Genomic DNA, 18467 nt, shown 5'->3' with positions numbered 1-18467 from the left:
GGGATCCAGAGCACCTAGCTTTGACACTAACACTCAGCTCTAACACTTAAATGTTATACAACCTCAATTAAGTCATTTAACTTCTCTAAGTCTTGGTTTTCCCATCTATAAAATGAGGGTGATACCAACCTTGCAGGAGTGGTTGACAGGACTAAGCCAGTTAACACACGTGTGGGTGTTACACTTCCCAGGCTACAACTTTGGATATCCAGAAAAGGAAACCTAATTTTATTTTTCTATAATGTAACTTGCAACACTACCATGAGTTCCCATCTTGCCTTCTAGTGAAATATAACGTACCAACAAGACAACAGGTGATTCCAGGCAAATTCAGACACTTGAGGGTTTTCTGGGTCATTTTAATTTTAAGCTCAGTGAAATCAGTATTTTCTCCTCTCTTTTCCCTAGGGCACTCATCCTCCGTTATCCTGGGGGCTTATGTGTATCACCAGAGTGGAGGGAGACACCTGCCCTTGTTCACTCCCTGCAATGTGATCCACTTTGACTAGGCTTTGGCGCAAAATATGCTGGCTTCTGGGACATCATATCTCTCATCTATTGTCTGGCCATCAAGGTCATTCTACATGAGTTACTCTACACACACTGTGTCCTCCTTAGGGCCTCTGGCCTTCCTATGCTGTCTTTGAAATATTTTAAAATCTACCTTAAAAACCCCAACAAATCCACATTGTTCAACATGCGAAGGGTACAAAAAGAAAAACAGAAAATTCTCTCTCTCATCCTTGTCCTCTGCCACTCCTCCTCTGCAGAGGCAATGATTTTTACCAGTTTCTTATGTGTTCTTTCAAAAATAATTTATGCATTTAAAAAAAGATTTTATTTATTTATTTATGAGAGATACAGAGAGAGAGAGGCAGAGACACAGGCAGAGAGAGAAGCAGGCTCCCTGCAGGGAGCCCAATGAGGGACTTGATCCCAGGATCCCAACCTGAGCCAAAGGCAGATGCCCAACCATTGAGCCACCCAGGGCCCAATTTACACATTTATAAACATATCCCTCCTAAAAATCATCTCCTATAATTTTATATATGTATATATAGAATTAAAGCTAACCATATCAACATTCACAACAAATGTAAATGGGCTAAATATCCAAATTAAAACAAAGACTGTCATATTGGATAAGAAAATAGACTCAACTATATGCTATATGATATATACATATATAAAAAATCATCTCCTACCTTTCATGCATCAAAGTTCACCTCATGTATACATAGGTACACAAATATATGCTTATATATACAAATATATGCTTATATATACAAATGTATATATAATACATATTACCATTATTTATATATACAAAAATATATATAAAATATATTTTAAAAATATATATACTATTTTTAACTGCCTTAGACAACAGAGCCTGAGGCCAAACTTATGTCCTAACACTTTTGGGAGGGACATAATCCCAGGGTACAGCAAGAGCGAAGGAAAAATGGTAGTGAGGCGAGGCAGTGTATAAATTTCTTGGGCGGCTGTAACAAAGTACCACAGACTGGAAAGAGGTAGTGAAAAGCAGGAGCCTGCCTCTGATGACCTCTGGGCCCCAAATCATCTTTCTTCAAAAAGCCTGGACTTTTCATTTTCCCTTAATTTCTGCCAGAAACTCCAGGGAATCATCAGGCATCCATCTGGCACTTAGAAACAGTCTCTGAAAAATTTAACTACCTTCAAGTATATAGGAGCATTAACCCCACGTATTGAGTTGTTCTATCAGATTTGTTATCTTTTTTATTTTGTTTATTTTTAAAGGAGATTTATTTATTTAAGGGGGGAGGAGGGACAAAGAGGGAGAGAGAAAATCTCAAGTAGACTCCTGCTGAGCCACCCAGGTGCCCCCAGATTTGTTATCTTTTACAATCCTGAGCAGATTCTCACGGAGCACCTACTATTTGCCAGCTGCTGCAAGGCAGTAGGAATATAGCAAAGGCAGCCTGCCCTCCAGGAGCTTGTGTACCAGCCAGAGGGAGAAAGACAATCAACAAACTATTAAGTGCAGTTATAATAGGGTTCTGAAAAAAAAAAATAGGGTTCTGAGCAGAGAAGGACAGGGGTCATAGAATCCAGTTTTGTCTATGTTGTTATTTATGTTTTCCCTCTTTCTAATTTTAAACTATTTGACAAGAAAATTTGGAAAATACAGAAATGTACGGGCGCAGTACTGGATGTTGGATGCTCTTTTATTATCTAGCAGACAAGAGCTACACCATTTTGTTAATGGAGGGGAGGCAGGTCATTGATATTTTGTGGCTAGCCTAGGCCTGGATGGCTTAGAGCCTCCTAAATTCAGGGACAGCCAATCCAGCAGAGAAGGCGCAGACTTTCTTGTGCATTCTCATCTCTTGGAGAGCTTGTAAAATACGATAGATTCCTGGGGTCTACCCCCAGAGATTCTAAGTCGGGGACAGGGCCAAGAATAGACGGTTGGTTCGTAGCAGCTCTCAAAATGCTTCTGTTGAGTGAATGAATTCTAATGCAGGTAATCCAAGGATCCCACTTCAATCTAGAAAGAGCTGCCCACCCCAGAGATGTTACTAGCATGTTGTCTAGGCAAAAGCAGGAGGGAATCCTTTCCTATGTCCCTTAAGAATCCTGTGGCCTCTTCCTCCCAGGACCCAAAGTTCAGGCTGGGAGAAGTATTTATACTCTAGTTTGGCTCTGTTTAGGGTTAAATAGGCATTGGGAGTTGGCCTGGGAACTTAACTATGACTTATAACATCATTTCTTTAGGGAACCCTAAGTGAGGTTCAAAGGCCAACTCAAGACATAAACATTGGATGAGTTGGGAATTGCTGGGTGGAAAAGGAAACGACAACATATAAAACGTTGTAAAAAGTAACTCGAATGTAAAAGATTACATATTATATGACTCCGTTTAGAGGAAATGTCCAGAAAGGACAAATCTAAAGCAACAGAAACCAGATCAATGGTTGCCTCGGGCTTGGGAGGTGCGGGATTGTGAATGTGGCTCTGCAGCAAATGGGCATCAGGGGTCCCTTTAGGGTGATGGAATATTCTAAAACTGGATTATAGCTGAAGTTGCATAACTCTTACTTTACCGGAAAAAATCACCAAGTTGTACACCCCAAATGGGTGAATTTTATGGTATACAAAGTACATCTCGTTAAAATGATTTCTTAAAAGTGACTTGTAAAGATCTCCAAATTACCCAGTAACACTCTTACATCTGTGAAGCACTTTATAGCATAAAATGTTTTCATCTACATTATCTCAACACACACATCATAGCCCTGTGAGATCTATTTTTGTTTTATAGTCAAGAACCCGAGGCTCATAACAAGTTGTTATGTGACTTAAGTGGCGGGTTTCAGGACCAGCTTCCGCACTATTCCTTTCCCACTGAATCCTAGGTCTGTAAGCACCTTCATCCAGGTACTCTAACTCAGGAACAGAAGGAAGGGCTGAGCATCCATTTTTCTCACCTGTTCTCCTGTCTGGTCTTTGAGCAGATCTGCCCTCTGATTTCTGCACCTTGTCAGTTCTGCACACTTAATGGGGCCTCATAGGTTAAATCTACTGCAGTAGCCGCTTCAGGCCTAGATCATTTTAGGGAGGGGGCGGGGCAAAGTGTGTGTGTGTGTGTGGGGGTAGTCCTTAATTGGAAACATGCTGGGAATAAATTGGGAATGCGTGGGCTGAGGCCAGCTTTAGAGAGACATTTTAGGTGGTGAGGGCACAGTCCTTCTGAGTTCCACTCTGGGGCCTTCCATCAGGGCCAGGGATATGCTTATCAGTCCTCTAGAACTAGGACAGCCAATGCTTCTCCCCTTGGCTTCCCAGCTCGGCTGGCATTGGCACACAGTCCTCAATATCGCCCTTGGAGCAGTCAGGGTTCCTTCCCTATACACTCTGCTTTACAGGACCATCTGCTCAGGCCCTCCTCTGCATGGGCTCTTCCCCATGGAGTAAGAAGGAGTCAAGGGGGGGCAGGGATAAGAAGCGCCTTCCAAATGAGACTCTGGGGGCCTGGGGCCCTAGGGCCCTGGGATTCTCTGTTGAAATGATCCCAAGACCTCCTCTAGGGCCTTTGATGAGCTTTTCCCCAGATCTGTCTTCCCAAAGGTGGGCAGTGTGTCTGATGTGCACACTTGGGACCCCAAGAGGTAGCCAAGGGGCGCTCTGTTGGGAGCACAAGAATGAAGTTTGGACGGGATCATCTTTACACAATACAAGCCCTCTGTGGTGAAGAACAGAACACAGTGTGCACAGAGCAGCAGCACGAGCTGCTGTGGGCCACAGAGCTCCCACTTAAATTCTTGTTTTAGCCCCTGCAAATGTAAGCATTGAGCCCACCCAAAGAACAGACGGGAAATTTTCAAAGAACATACAAGAGTCATGCAACCTGGGGGCCCAGGTGGCTCAGCCGGTAAAGCATCTGCCTTTGGCTCAGGTCATGATCCCAGGGTCCTGGGATCGAGTCCCACGTCGGACTCCCTGCTCCACGGGGAGCCTGCTTCTCCCTTTCCCCCTCCCCTGCTTGTGCTCTCTCTCTCTCTTGCTCTCTCAAATAAATAAAATCTTAAAAAAAAAAAAAAAAGAATCCTGCAACCAACACATTTACTGGAACTTGTGTTTTGGTACAGGACGAAAAGTATCCCCACTGCTTTACTAAAAGTGGACATAAGGCCTAATTTCTTTTTCATTGTAAAAAAAAAAAAACAGATAAAATATTGATGATTCCAATAGCTGAGACCCATTTGTTTAAAAATGGCAATAACAGGCCCCAACATCTTTGTCACGATCAAGAGAGAATGCAGGCAGTATGTAGGGGAGGGAAGCACTGAATACACCCTCATATGATTGTTCTTTTAAACTCTTCCTCCAGCGGGTCCCTAAGATAACGTTCAAAGCTTTACCTTTTCCTTCATTTGTCTTATACTGTCTGCTGGGATATAGTTAATAAAAAACAGGTATCAAGATGTTTTTGAACGTCAAGTTAAGACGAGTTAATAATTGCTCTCCCGCAATAGGAGAGCCAACTGTAGTCCAGGATCAAAAGCAACTGTTTTTCTCCTTTTTGGAGCTGCCAGATTTCCCTTAGGGGATATGCGCCAGGTAAGTGTGGGGACAAGCTTGGAATGTGAATGATATCATCCACACAGCTTATGCCAGACCCCAGCTGGGGGCATCTCTCCAGTTTGATGAGGATGTGATTTAATCTGTCTTGTCTGAAAAGAAAGGAAGTACTGAAAACCCATGCTGGGGAACCATGCAATCTGCTTAACTATCACAGGCCGCAGCTGCCTCCAGTGGTCAGTGAAGCCGAGGGGCGTAGCTCAGGCCAGAACTCATGGTTGGGATCCCTACGCTCGTGTGGCTCTTTGCTGCTTCCACAGCACTGCCACAGACATGATTTCACACCTCCCTCCAAGACAAGTGGAGCTTGTCCACACAGAGCACCCAGGGGCAGAGTCCTCAGCCTTCCCCCTCCCATGGGGAGAGCACCAGGAGGGAATGACATTGGCTCTGGGGGTTGAGCAGAGCACCCCGTGCTAAGTAGCCCGTCAGGGGCCTCTGAGACTTGGCTGTGCCATGTGCTGCAAGCCCCCTAACCAGTGTGGAAGCCGCGATGCCTTTGGGGAAAAGCCCCACCTCAGCCCCTGGGTGCAGCCCAGCTAATTGGAAGGTTGTTGTACTTGTGTCCATGGATTTGGTTTTGTCTCCCCTCTGCCTGCCCTGGAGGAACAGTGGCTACTAACATGGGCGGGCACTGGGAGACCCACATTTTGACCCACCCAAGATGTCTGAAAGGAATCTCTGGTCTAGAGACTTGGTTGGAGGCCATGGCCCTGGGTATGTGGTATGATCTGAGGGCTTGGGGCCAGATGTTCAGCAACTTCATCATGGGTGTTGAACTCAGAATCGGCACAGAGGTAGGCAGCTGACCAAATCAACCCAAATTATTGTGACAACCATTTATGGAATGTCACCAGGCATTAAGTCCTCTATGTACATTATTCCATTTAATCCTTGCAATAGCTCGCATTGGTTTTATTAGTCCCACTTCACGTGGAGACTGAGGTTTAGTGGGGTGAAGAAGTTTCCCAAAGGCATGCAGTTGGAAGCGGTGGAACCAAGGGCTATCAAAAAGTCTGCTTATTAAAAAAAAAAAAAAAAAAAGTCTGCTTATTGAAAGTCAGAAGTGGAACCCTTGTCTCAGAGGGAGCTCCCAGGCCACTGTCTAGGGAGCCTTATTTCACATCTGGGATTTGCATACTTGCAAACACTACTACCAAAGATTCCACAGAACTCAGGAACCAAGGACTAGGTGCTTTCTCAAAGGACGACACACTCCTCCTCCATAGTTCTGCTTCAGGCTGCCCAGTTTTCCTGGTAGACAAGGAAAGACACCATGGATGCCTCTTTCCCAGTTGGGTGGTTTTTAATCCTCTTGCAGGACAGAAGGAACACATCCTCAAGGGCGCTGGGGTGGGCGCAGGAGGAATGTAAACCTGGTGATCCAATGCCCAGGACTGATGCCGGGTGCTGGGCTGGGTCAGGTGGTCAGGCTCTGTCATTTAACAGAGCTCAAATCTAGTAGCATGAGCCATGCCGTGCCCTGTGAGTGTGGGATGGCCCCTGGGAGGCCAGGGCTCCGGAGGAGGGGAGACAGGGGGGCCGGAGCAAGGGAACCAGCGGGCCCCAGGTCCAAAAGATGGGAGGGAGCAGGAATTTGTTTGACTAGAGGTGACCGGGGCACATGGAGCTGGATGTTCTGGGTGCTGGGGCCATGGATTCATCAGAGTGCAAAGAGAGCATCCCAATTTTTCAGTCCTATGAGGCATTTTGTACAAATTAAACAAACTAAAACCCCCATAGGATTCAAAGTAAACTTTTGCACGTGTTGTCTCACTTTCCCTTCTAGCCTAACCTCCACCAGTCCTCTTTTTTGGTCTACCCTACACCTCATTGAAAAAGTCTGTGTCGGGGCACCTGGGTGGCTCAGTCAGTTAAGTATTTGCCTTCAGTTCAGGTCATGATTCCAGGGTTCTGGGATGGGGCCCCACATCAGGCTCCCTGCTCAGTGGGGAGCCTGCTTCTCCCTTTCCCTGCCACTCTTCCTGCTTGTGCTCTCTGTCAAATAAATAAATAAATAAAAGTCTTAAAAAAAAAAAAAAAAAAAAGGTCTTCCTTCTACCTCTGCACCTGCCTGAACCATTTTTTCTCCCCAAAAGGCCCATTCACCGGCTCTCTGCCTGTAGAATCCTGTTCACCTGACCTGAGCAGGAAGTCACTACAAGGTACAACCAGGAAGGATATGGAAACATAGTTATTCAGAAATGTGAATTAAAACAACAATGAAGCACTGTGGCATAGCTATGAAATCAGCAGATTAAAAAAAACCAAAAACAAAAATCACCCAATGCTGACACATTGGTGAAACAGGTTGCTGGTGACATTGTTAATGGGTCCAACTTTTTTGGGGGGTAGAAGGGGACAACAGAGCAATATATTTCAAGAGATAGAAATATTCATGCTCTTTGACCTCCGTCAATCCTACTTTGCAGACCTAAGCTAAAGAAAATGATGCTAAAGAAGAAAAAAAGCCACATGCATAAAGATACCCTTTACATCATAAATTGTAACTATGAAAAAACTGGAAATAGCCCAATTATCGTACAGTGGGGGATGGGAAAGGAAATTATATTCACTAACAGATGGAAATTATGATGGAAACTATTTAGCAAAAGGAAATGCTTATAACTTGATGCTCAGGAGAGTACAAAACTGTACTGCGAATATACTGTAAAAATCACAAAAATGTTTGAAGTAAGGATTTGTAAGGGAACACAGAGAAAGGAAAATCACTACTTTTTAGGGCATTATTTTTATTAGAGTGTTGTTGATCTGATAAAAATCTAGAGAAAATGCTACCCTTCCTTCAAAACCCCTGGTTTACCTTCTTCCTACCTGGTGGTGGTCCTCGAGTGTAACTATATCCTAGATTTAGCTCCTTCTGGACCAGAAACTCTCCAAGAGCAAGAACTGTGTTTTACTTTTCTTTGTCTCACCTGAGTGCTTGTATTTGCCTGGCACATAGTAAATGTGCAATAAATATGTTTTAAAGTTAATTCAAGGATTATATTATGCTTAAAAGTAAAACTCAACAGATCATTTTCTCTACTCTCCTGTCTCCTGGCAAACGGCACACAACTCAGAGAAATTATATTATTTTTAAAGGCTTTGTGGGAAGGAAAATCCACCATTAAAAGAGTTAGCATATTATATCTGGAGTGACACCAATGCAGAAATGCAGGCAACATTTGGAAATCTGAGGCTCTCAAGAAGTATTTACCTTTGCCTCTTTCTTTAAAAAAAGCTGGGGGGGGGGGGGGAGCGGGTTACGGGGAGGGGAAGGGCAGAGGGAGAGCAAGAATCTCAAGCAGGCTATATCACCAGCTCCGAGCCTGAGGAGGGGATGGATTTCAAGACCCTGAGATCATGACCTGGCTTAACTGATAGAGCCACCCAGGTGCACCTACCTTTGCCTCTTAAGACAACAAGATGTTTAACAATTGAAGTCATGCTGAGATTTGCACCTCTGGGCCCACTGGATCCCGGCCAGAAGGAAGACTAAGTTATTTATTTATTTATTTTTAAAAGATTTTATTTATTTATTCATGAGACACACACAGAGAGAGAGAGAGAGAGAGAGAGAGAGGTAGAGACACAGGCAGAGGGAGAAGCAGGCTCCATGCAGGGAGCCTGACGTGGGATTTGATCCCAGGACCCTGGGACCAGGCCCCGGACTGAAGGCCGCGCCAAACCGCTGAGCCACCGGGGCTGCCCCAGTTTAAGTTATTTATTTATTTTTTTAATTTATTTATTTATGATAGTCACAGAGAGAGAGAGAGATAGAGAGGCAGAGACATAGGCAGAGGGAGAAGCAGGCTCCATGCACCGGGAGCCTGATGTGGGATTCGATTCCGGGTCTCCAGGATCGCGCCCTGGGCCAAAGGCAGGCGCCAAACCGCTGCGCCACCCAGGGATCCCAGTTTAAGTTATTTAAACAGGGTTTACTGCATGCCTGGCCCACAATGCACATCACCTTAGGCTCCCATTTTACAGATAAAAACTTGACATTCAGGGACACCTGAGTGGCTCAGTGGTTGAGCGTCTGTCTGCCTTCAGCTCAGGGCGTGATCCCAGGGGCCTGGGATCGAGTCTCGCATCAGGCTCCCCGCAGGGAGGAGTCTGCTTCTCCCTCTGCCTATGTCTCTGCCTCTCTCTCTGTGTCCCTCATGAATAAATAAATAAAATCTTTAAAAAATAAAAAAATAAAAACTTGACATTCAGAGGTATTCTATTACTCACCCAAGTTCAAACGGCTAGTGAGGGGCGAGGCAGGACTCCACAGCCACCAACAGGCCTTAACTAACTTCTCTTTCTGGGGTGCCTTGCAACCTGCTCGAAACAGCCCCATCTTGGCTGTTGGTCCTGGTGGGTGATGTCTCAGGGTCTTCCTTTTGCTTCCCTTTCTCTTTTTTCTCATTTTTAGAAGGCCAGCTAATGTTTTGCAGGATCATTGCAGGAAGGAAGCGAGCAGATTCTTGAGGGAGCAGGGCTTGCCCTTTCTGGCGCCTCCAAGTCAGACCATTTGCACCTGCCTTACGCACCTGCCTTACTCTAGCTTGTTTTCAGCCTGGCTCCAGGCCCCTGATTCTGCTCCATACTCTGTGAATTGCTGGGGTCATTGGTCATTTCTCCTCAAGAAAATCACCTACTTCCTTCTACCAGTGACTTTTCCTGATGCCTGAGTGTGTCCATCATTTCCAGGACACTTTTTCTTTCACTGAATACAGTCTTACAGACTGAGAAGACGGTTTGGAGATGAAAACAGGAGCCATTCCAGAACGGTTTTTCCCCCAAATTAATTTTCTTTTTCCCCTGGAAGTACCAATGTAACAATCCCATGTAACAAATACTCAGCTGCACTCAGGTGGAGACAGAACCCTTGCACCTGCTGTCCTGCTGGAGCTGTCTTCCCCTTGCTCACACTCCTCTTAGCTTTATTTTGTGCCCTTCAAATTGTCTTCCTAAAATGCAGATTTCCACAGGAACTAAAAACGAGTGTAGCAAATAGATGGAGCTTGGTAAGTTCCAAACTATGAAATCCCACCCGTTCTCATTGTCTGAGGCTTACGTAGTTAAATATTAAGTGGTAGCAGATGCTCCTGCCAGGGACTCAATTTGCAGGCCTGAATTTCATCATTCTTGCTTAAAAAGACACTCTTTTATTTTTCTTTTTTTTTTTTTTTTTTTCTCTTTTATTTTTCCATTAAAAAAAAGAATATTATTTTTTAAAAAATTATCTAGGTTTAAATAGAATTAAAACTTCTTCATTTGGATGGTTCAATGGTAGATGCTTTTTCTTTTAACCAGTTAAGGGAAATGGTGGAAATTCAGATTACACTTTCCAGGTTCGCCCTGTATCATGTGTACTTCAAATGAGCAAATGAATATTTTAATACATGTGTGGTGAATGAAATCCAGCCATAGATTCTTTGCAGCTCCTCCCACCAAGAGGCAGAGTCTATTTTCCTATCTTTTCATGAGGGTAGTGACCTGCTTTGGCCAATATTAGGTGGCTAAGCTGGCATCCCAGGAGTTCAGGGCCTAGACCTCAAAAGGAGTTACAGCTTCTGCCTTTGTCACTCAGAATGCCCTGGGACTGCCACAAAAAGAAGCTAGTCTGCCCTACTGGAGGGTGAGAGGCCACCTGGAGGACGGCCCAGAACTGCTGCCAGACGTCAGTGAGGCTTTTTGGACCTTCCAGTTCAATTGAGCTCCAGCTGGAAGCAGCTGCTTGCATAAGCCCAGGTGAGACCAGTAAAACCCAACCAGCCCACAAAATTAGGAGAAATAAATTATTTTGTTTGAAGTCATTAAGTCCTGGGAGTGGTTTGTTATGTAGCATTTGATAAGTGAAACATTGTGGCATCCCCAAGTCACTGTGAGTGTGTATATATAATCCACATACCTGTATTTTAAAGGAAAAGTAGTTTAAAGGCAATCCTTCCTTTGGAAGTTCCCCATATTAGCAATGGGCTTCTTAGGGAATAAATAGAGGATAACCTAGGAATTTGCACTAACAATATTAAGCAACCAAAACACATATACACCAAAAATACATGCTGCCTCTACCAGCATCTCACTAGTCTGTGAAAAGTATGCATTTTAAGCACTTATATTATGAAATATTTCTGGTCCAGACAAAGGACAGAAAATAAATACCAAACAATGCATAACGCCACCTAGCTAAAGAAAGACTATTAGGGGCACTTCCCAGTCACATTCTCCTTCCGCTCTCCCTAGAGGCGAAAGCATCCCTAATTGGTACTTATCATTCCCATGCATGCCTATATGTAATATATTGCTTTGCAGTTTTACAATTTTATGTACAGCCAATTATCTGTAGGCATCTACAACAATGTCAGGTTCTTTTTTTTTTTAATTTTTTTTTAATTTTTATTTATTTATGATAGTCACACAGAGAGAGAGAGAGAGGCAGAGACACAGGCAGAGGGAGAAGCAGGCTCCATGCACCGGGAGCCCAACGTGGGATTCGATCCCGGGTCTCCAGGATCGCGCCCTGGGCCAAAGGCAGGCGCTAAACCGCTGCGCCACCCAGGGATCCCCCAATGTCAGGTTCTTGAGCTTTATCCACGTTGGTGCAGGTGGAAAAACACTGGACTCTACTCTTGGGAAAGTATAAGGTGTTCACCCAATGGGAGCCAAGCATGGGAATTGGGACCCCCCCTCCCGAAGGGGACAGTGGAATCATTATGTCCTATTTCACACTCCGTGGGACACAAAGTCACCTGCTTTTTTCCCTCTGTCTCCCCTCCTCCCCCTTCCTCTAGGGTAAGTATGTTAAGTGCACGTACACCAAGTGATTCTAACTGAATATCAGATGAATGCAAAGCAGAAGGCAGGGTCTATACTCTTGTCCAACAGATATGTAATGTGAACCAGATGTCATTTTAAATCTTCTAGTAGCCACATTTTAAAAAGTAAAAACACATCCATAAATTTTATTTTTTCATCCATAAATTTTAGTAGTACACTAAATAATATCTGATATAGCTAAAATGTTATTTCAATATGCAATCAGCATGAAAATTAAGTACTTTTTCATACCAACTACAAATTCTGATGTATATTTTACAGTTACAGCACATGTTAATTTATAGTAGCTGCATTTCAAGAGCTCAGTCGCTACATGTGGCTAATTGCTACTTTTATTTTTATTTATTTTAAGATTATTTATTTATTTATTCATAGAGACACACAGAGAGAGGCAGAGACACAGGCAGAGGGAGAGGGAGAAGCAGGCTCCATGCAGGGAGCCCGACATGGGACTCAATCCCGAGTCTCCAGGATCACACTCCGGGGTGCAGGCAGCACTAAACCGCTGAGCCAGCGGGGCTGCCCTAGTTGCTACTTTTATTAGCACAGATGTATATTTAAAATCTGACCCAGGGGCACCTGGGTGGCTCAGCCGGTTGAGCATCTAACTCTTAATTTCAGCTCAGGTCATGAACTCCGGGTCAAGAGATGGAGCTCAGAGCTGGATCCGCACTCAGCCGGGAGTCTGCTTGAGATTCTCTCTCCCTTTCCCTCTGCCCCTCCCCCTGCTCTCACACATGTGCACTCTCTCAAGAAATAAAATCTTTTAAAAAATAATAATAAATAAAATAAAATCTGGCATGAAAACACATGCTTGAGTAATCCTCAGTGTCAATCCTCATATTAATGAATGGATACTGTGAAGGTGTTCACATCTTTCCATGAGGCTAGAGGAAGTCTTTGCACAGGGGGCTTCAGGGATGCTGGGATGGTGCAGGCGAAGCAGCGCCAAGTAGTTTGGGAGGCCTGGTGGGAGGCTGCAGCACTGTACTCCCCTCACATAATCTTAAAGGTGAAGGTGACTTGACCTCCTAACCTTTTGGGGCCTCAGTGTCCTGCTCCATAAAATGGAGGATGGACTGGGAGTGTTTTAAGGCTTTTGCAGCATGATGATCCTGAGTTTTCCAATTCCCACGGCCTGTCTGCCTTGGGATAAGGACCATGATGGTCCTGTGCCAAAGGGATAGGCTATTTGTCTTTCCAACACAGAGCAGCATGAGAAAGGGACTCCTGAGTGTCCCAGGGAGCCAACACATAAACCTCTGTTCCTTTAGGAAGACCATGATTCCGCCCGAGGCCAGGCTGGCACCACAGAAGTCCTCAGTCAGAAAGAACCACAAACCATCCCCTGGGTGGCATGGTCCAGGCGGCACTTTATTTAGAGGAATCCACAGAGATGCTACAGTTTGGTTTGGGCATATGATTATATGGTTTTGATGTGAATTGGCTTATGGGAAGTCAAAAGTACTGGCTGCAAAAGTACTGGCTCACATCACATTTACTGTGCCCTGCCTCAGTTTCCCTTTTTCTCAAATTGGCAGTAGAGCTGTTACTTATATTACAGGCATGCTGGTTCTTTCCTGGTCCCCAAATCCCTCTTTAAAGAAATATAAGTCTTGGGGCACCTGGGTGGCTCAGTCAACTAAGTGCCCGACTCTTGGTTTCTGTTCAGGTCATGATCTCTGGTCATGAGATCCAGCCCCACATGGGGTGCCCTGCTCAGTGGGGAGTCTCCTGGAGATTCTCTCTCTCCCTCTCCCTCTGCTCTTCCAATCCCTTCAACTTGTGCATGTGCACTCTCTCTCTCAATCAATAAGAAATACAAGTCTTTACATAAATCCTACCTAAATTCAAGTTTTGAGTAACTTTGGGCTGAAGCCAGATGTGAAGTCAGGGGAGATCGCAAGCTTCATCCTTTTTTCCTTGAAATCCGGTGGTTCTAAGGAGGACAGGTGGCCATACCGAGCTGGGGGAGTGGAGGAAAAGGAAGAAAGATGGTCACTTTCACTTTGTTCATCAAGCCCTTAGGGACAGTGAAGTGGGAATCCAAGCTGTTAGCATTTTCCAAGGTCCCTTTTGAGGGGGGTGCTAAAGGGACAGACCCTGTCATTCCTCTCTGATTAGGGGTGGGAAGGAAAAGGAAGGCTTCATTTCTAAATTAAATTTAAATTTAATTTAAATGTAAATTTCTATCAACAGTCAAGAGGGCCACTGGTTAGTGCATTCTGATTCTGGGCAAATTGTCATTAGACATAAATCTAAAGTTAATGCGGTGATACCTCTCTCTTCCCCTTCCCTATCTCTTTAAAGAGATGCATCACCACTCAAATGTTGCAGTCTCATTCAGAAATTACCTTCTCTCCAAGAGCTCATTCTTCCTGGAAAGTCTTTGGTTTGATCCTCTCAGGGTTGTGACATTTATTTTCAGATACGATTTTACATTTCAAAAGTAATTTAGAATGTAATTTAAAAAGTTATACATGGAGACAAATACATACACAGATACATATATACACATGCATAAAAATCTGGTAAAAATATTATAAAAGAGTATTCAACAAAAATTTGTGTATTATTTCAAAGCTGTTCTATGCATAAAAAGTTTTTTTTTTTATTTTTTTTCAGGGCACCTGGCTGGCTCAGTTGGTAGAGCGTGAGATCCTTGATCTCAGGATTATGAGTTCAAGCCCCACACTGGGTATAGAGATCACTTAAAACTAAAATCTTGGGACACCTGGGTGGCTCAGTGGTTGAGCACCTGCCTTTGGCCCAGGGTGTGATCCTGGAGTCCCAGGATTGAGTCCCACATCGGGCTCCCTGTGTGGAACCTACTTATCTCTCTACTTCTCTCTCTGTGTGTCTCTCATGAGTAAATAAATAAAATCTTAAAAAAAATAAAATCTTACAAAAATTTTTTTCAGGCATTACAAAAAGATATACTATTTAATTTTAAAGCTACTTTAACTCAAGACAGTAGAAAGGCAGAAACCTGTGGATTTAAAAAGCAGAACAAAAAAAAAAAAAGCTTGGGCTATAATTGTTTTAAATGATGTGTTGATGTGTTGAGTTTAAAAATATTTTGATGTGTTCCAATGCATGGAAAACAAGATGCTGTGAATCATTGACTGTCCTGAATAAACTGTCCAACATGATTATATATTTTTGTGTTCACTTGGCAAGGTCACTTTGATGAGTTTACATAATAATATACAGAAAACAGAAAGCTACCAAATAAACTAGGGAGGGAGGGAGGGGCAGGAGCAGAATCACCACTTAGAGAAGAGGTGGTGACAAGTAAAAAGAGACAAGACAGGTAGATAACGAAGCTCCAGGCTGGGGCTTTCCTGTAGAGTTTTCTGCAATGATGGAGATCACATTCTGCGCTGAATGCAGCGGCCACTAGTGCCACTGAGCACCTGAAATGTGACGTACTCAATTTTTCATTTCATTTAGTTTTAATTCATTTGAATTTATTTTTTTATTATTATTTTTAATTCATTTGAATTTAAATAGTCACATGGGTTGGCTATTTTGGCTACCGACAAATAGAAGCAAAGGAAAGAGATGGGAAGAATAAACACAAATTTTGATACACCACTAGGTGTCACCATTAACCAAAATGAGTTATTTATTATTACTATTATTATTTTTAACCTGCAACATTAGGTCAAAGTTCTTTTTTTCTCTGAATCTCTATCTGATGTACACAATTTATTTGGTCGTTTTCTCACTTTTTCGCACCAAAGCAAAGTGGTTTGTGCTGTGGGACCCCACTAACCAGGGATACTCATTCTAATTTGATTAATTTTTCTTTCCAGTTAAAACTGTGCTAAATGCCACACACACGATGTGTATGTGTGCACACATGCTCACTCACTTGCTTGCTCATTCATTCACTAAACACTCACTATGTGTCAGGCCGGGGCCTCATGTACAGCTGTGTATGTTGTGTACTATGCAACCTGGGGGCACTATTCACATTGACCTCGATGTGAATGGTGCTCCCTCAAGATGTTCAGCTCAGTGGCTCTGCAAGAGTCTGTTTTGTACCATGGGGACAAAAACATGATTCTTGCTTTTTCCTTCCTTAATGTTTTCTCTCTTAGGATAGATTGTTAGTTCTCAGGATAGATTTTTTTTTTTTCAGGATAGATTATTAATCTAAAATCTTCTTTGTGTTAAAAATAGACCTGCCCTACGACCCAGCAATTGCACTGTTGGGGATTTACCCCAAAGATTCAGATGCAATGAAACGCCGGGACACCTGCACCCTGATGTTTATAGCAGCAATGTCCACAATAGCCAAACTGTGGAAGGAGCCTCGGTGTCCATCGAAAGATGAATGGATAAAGAAGATGTGGTTTATGTATACAATGGAATATTCCTCAGCCATTAGAAATGACAAATACCCACCATTTGCTTCAACGTGGATAGAACTGGAGGGTATTATGCTGAGTGAAATAAGTCAATCAGAGAAGGACAAACATTATATGTTCTCATTCATTGGGGAATATAAATAATAGTGAAAGGGAATATAAGGGAAGGGAGAAGAAATGTGTGGGAAATATCAGAAAGGGAGACAGAACATGAAGACTCCTAACTCTGGGAAACGAACTAGGGGTGGTGGAAGGGGAGGAGGGCAGGGGGTGGGGGTGAATGGGTGACAGGCACTGAGGGGGGCACTTGTCGGGATGAGCACTGGGTGTTATTCTGTATGTTGGTAAATTGAACACCAATAAAAAATAAATGTATTAAAAATAAATAAATAATAAAAAATAAAAAATTGGACATAACCAGTAAAAAATAAATAAATAAAAAATAAAATAAATAAAATCTTCTTTGTAACTAGAAATGTCTGTGCCCTATATAAAATTTGAGAGATATACATACCACATGCAGCTTTCACCTTCTATGCTCATAAGAATTAAGCTTTCATTCCCTTTCAGGAAAGTAATACTCTGTACTGAGCATATTATGAATAAAGCGATGTTACTAAGCCAACTAGAAAAATAAAGTTATGGCCTTTGCTCTTGAGGAATTCAAGAAGAGGCTTGATCTTACCTAAGATACCTAAGTTTTGCATATCTCAACCTGAGCATTGACTAGAAAAGGAGCAACAGCAATCAAACATGAGCCTGGGGACGGAGACCTCTAGAGTCTAACCTGAATAGGCTTTCTTGGGGAATGTATTAGTTAGGTCTTGCTGTGTCACAAGCCACTGGCTTCAAACAACAAACATTTATTATTTCTCATGATTCTGTGAGTCATTTGGACACATTCTGATCTAGCTGATGTATAGATCTCTGAGGTCAGTAGGTGGCTCCTCCGGGGTTGGCTGGCCTCACTCACCTACCTGGAGATTGATAGGCTTGTTTGTTGAGGAGGACTCTGCTGGGATGGCTTGTCTCTGCTCCATATGCTGTCTCAACCTCAAGCCCAGGCTTTGCACGGCGATCTCATCACGGCGTTCTTGGGGTGCCAAAGGGCATATGGGAGGGCAAGCTTCAACATGCAATCACTATAAAACTTCTGCTGGGTCATATTTGCTCTTGTCTCTGGCTAAAGCAAGTTACATGGCCACACCTGGAGTCAGTGTGAAAGGTATCACCCAACGGTGTGGATTCAGGGAGGTGTGAACCAATTGAGGGCCACTGCTGCAACAATCTATGAAAGAAAATTAACTTAATTAATTCCTTATCTCAGTTTTTATAGCATAATGATATATTTTATAATATATGTAAATATAATACCAGTATCATAATTTTATATATAAAATATATAATAATGATGTATCTCTCAGCTTTTATATAGAGATAGATAATAATACCTTCTTTATCTGTTGCCCAGACATGCAAAAAGAATAAACACACAGACAAAACTGCTATGTATCACTCAAAGAAAAGCAACAATATAAACGTTACTAATTTTACTTTGGTTTCTTCATTTACCTTTCCCACGTCTCCTCTACAACATGACAAATCTCTCCCATTTACTGGAAATTTCTATTGAAAGCAAAGGTAGTATTTCAAAAGAAATTTCCACTTATCTTACAATCTTTACCTGTAAATAGGTTCACCTCAAGAGCTGTGTGTAGTGTACGAAACAAGTAGGAGTACCATTCAGGAGCAGAGACCCAGGAATGCCTGGCCACATGCTAACTTCCACAATTGCCCCAAATATTAGACTTTACAGGTACAATTTGTTGTTGTTATTTGTCTCTTTGTTTTGTTGTGTTTTGTTTGAGATACAGCATGCACAAGGTAGGGGAGGAGCAGAGGGAGAGGGAGAGAGACAGTCTTCAAGCAGGCTCCATGCTGAGGTTATGCAGGGCTTGATCCCTCAACCCTGAGATCACGACCTGAGCCAAAATAGTCAGACTGAGCCTACCAGGCACCCCAGGTAAATTTGTTCTAAGTAGTTGCTCTGCACCACATAGATTGAACACCTGTTACTACATCACCCAAAGGGTTTATCACATAATAATGAGAATGACAAGGCGTTTACAA

General features: G+C 43.1%; 2 long non-coding RNA genes across 3 annotated transcripts in view; one reads left to right on the top strand and one right to left on the bottom strand.

Annotated features, from left to right (window-relative positions):
• Positions 1 to 5020: 5020 nt before the first annotated feature.
• LOC111093411 lies at positions 5021 to 12755 on the top strand. Its single transcript, XR_005381761.1, has 3 exons — positions 5021 to 5106; positions 10712 to 10872; positions 12583 to 12755. It is a non-coding gene; the product is annotated as an uncharacterized LOC111093411 (long non-coding RNA).
• The window catches only part of LOC106558069, a 23943-nt gene continuing 17174 nt past the window's right edge, over positions 11699 to 18467 (bottom strand). For both annotated transcript variants that reach the window (XR_005381759.1, XR_005381760.1), the window contains exons 3-4: positions 17315 to 17625; positions 11699 to 13927 (exon numbers count right to left, since the gene is read on the bottom strand). This is a non-coding gene — a long non-coding RNA (uncharacterized LOC106558069). The remainder of the gene's footprint in view (positions 13928 to 17314; positions 17626 to 18467) is intronic.

The sequence above is a fragment of the Canis lupus genome, chromosome 30, assembly GCF_011100685.1.
Source record: "Canis lupus familiaris isolate Mischka breed German Shepherd chromosome 30, alternate assembly UU_Cfam_GSD_1.0, whole genome shotgun sequence".
NCBI classification, from domain to species: domain Eukaryota; kingdom Metazoa; phylum Chordata; class Mammalia; order Carnivora; family Canidae; genus Canis; species Canis lupus.
This window is presented reverse-complemented; position numbering and strand designations above follow the sequence as displayed.